This window comes from Podarcis raffonei, chromosome 7 (genome assembly GCF_027172205.1).
Source record: "Podarcis raffonei isolate rPodRaf1 chromosome 7, rPodRaf1.pri, whole genome shotgun sequence".
In the NCBI taxonomy this organism is placed as follows: Eukaryota; Metazoa; Chordata; class Lepidosauria; order Squamata; family Lacertidae; genus Podarcis; species Podarcis raffonei.
In genome coordinates, this window is record NC_070608.1 from 9,035,309 (window position 1) to 9,037,443 (window position 2,135).

Sequence of the window (2,135 nt, forward strand, 5' to 3'; positions counted from 1 at the left end):
AGAATTCTGGGAGACAATCAAGGGAAGGGCATCAGAAGGTTCCAGGAAAAGCTGTTGACAGTTGGAAGGTGACACAATGCAATGATGGAATGTGGATTAGCTGCTGGTGTGGCAGAGCTGGAAGGTGACTGAGCTATGAATCAAGAAGTCCTCCTGCCATTATTGATTGAACTGCAGAGTGTTTGAGGACCGGGACATTCACAGGGAAACCAAAATGCTTGTTTATAAAGCTATTGTAATACCAACGTTTTGGTATGGACGAGATGGTTGGATAGTGTTTTCGAGGTTACCAGCATGAGTTTGACCAAACTGCGGGAGGTAGTGGAGGACAGAGGTGCCTGGCGTGCTCTGGTCCATGGGGTCACGAAGAGTCGGACACGACTAAACGACTAAACAACAACAACAATACCAACGTTACTGTATGCATGTGAAACATGGACCACTTACAAACGCCATCTCCAACTTCTTGAAAGATTCCATCAACAGTGTCTCCAAAAAATCTTACACATAACTTGGAAAGACAGGTGAACTAATAGTATACTGGATGAAGCAAAGATCACCAGTGTTGAAGCAATGATTCGTCAACATCAACTTCGTTGGACTGGTCATGTTGTGTGGATGCCTGATGATTGTTTTCCAAAGCAACTATTCCGAACTTAAAAATGGAAAGCGTAATGCTGGTGGTCAACAAAAGAGGTTTAAAGACTGTCTCAAGGCAAATCTAAAAAAATGTAATATAAATGCAGACAACTGGGAAACACTGGCCTGCGAGCACTCCAATTGGAGAACAGCCTTTACCAAAGGTGTCATGGACTTTGAAGACATTCGAACTCAGGACGCAAGGGAGAAATGTGCTAAGAGGAAGGCATGCTTGGCAAATCCACACTGTGATCAACTACCACCAGGAAACTAATGTCCCCACTGTGGAAGGACATGTGGATCCAGAATTGGCCTCCACAGTCACTTACGGACTCATTGTTAAAACCGTGTTTATGGAAGACAATCTTACTCAGCTACGAGTGATCGCCAGAGAAGAAGAAAACGACGACTTTATGGCCTTAGCCAAGCCACATAATCCCTTAACCTTCTTTTCCAACTGAAATTTTAAAGGTGTTTTAAATACTGATTTATTTTCATAGAAACATTGAATGGGAGAGTTGGAAGGGTCCCAAAGGAGTATCAAACCCAACCCCCTGCAATGCAGTTAAAGAACCCCTGACATATTTTAATATGGATGCTGTTTTAGGAAGAAGGGTGGGATATACATTTAACAGACAAGCAAACATGAGTTATAAACTCATACTGACCTACTTTTATAGGATCCTTATTAGGAGGCACAGATTGCAGCTATAACAAAGGCGGCATTTTTTCATCTCCACCAAGCTAAACAGTTGGCTCCTTACCTCTCTCGCCCTGACCTAGCCACTGTGATCCACACGGCGGTCACCTCGAGACTTGATTATTGTAACTCACTCTCCGTGGGGCTGCCCTTGAGACTGACCCAGAAACTCCAGCGGGTGCAAGACCCTGGTACCTACAGGGCTGCCTCTCCTGGTATGTCCCACGGAGGACCTTACGGTCTTCAAAAAAAAAACCTGGGAGGTCCCGGGCCACAGGGAGGTTAGGCTGGCCTCAACCAGAGCCAGGGCTTTTTTGGCTGTGACCCCGATCCAGTGGAATGCTCTGTCACAAGAGACTAGGGCCCTGCAGGACCTGACATATTTCTGCAGGGCCTGCAAGACGGAGCTGTTTCCACCAGACCTTTGGCCAAGGCACAGTCTGACCCCCTCCTTTGGTAATCCTCATAGAACTCTAGCCCAATGGTTGCCATTAATTTGATTTTGAACTGATTTTATAATGAATTGATTTTAGAATGTTGTGTTACTTTTATTGCTGTTAGCCGCTCTGAGCCCGGCTTCAGTTGGGGAGGGCGGGATATAAATAAAATTTTATTTTACTATTATTATTATTATTATTATTATTATTATTATTACTACTACTACTACAGTGTGATGTTAGGCATAGGAGCCAACTCCTAGGGGCCAAGGAGTCTTCTCCCCCCCCACATAAAATATTTGAGGGGGCCACCCCCCAAAAAGTTGGTGGGCGTTGCCATTCAAATGGTGTGTGTGCAT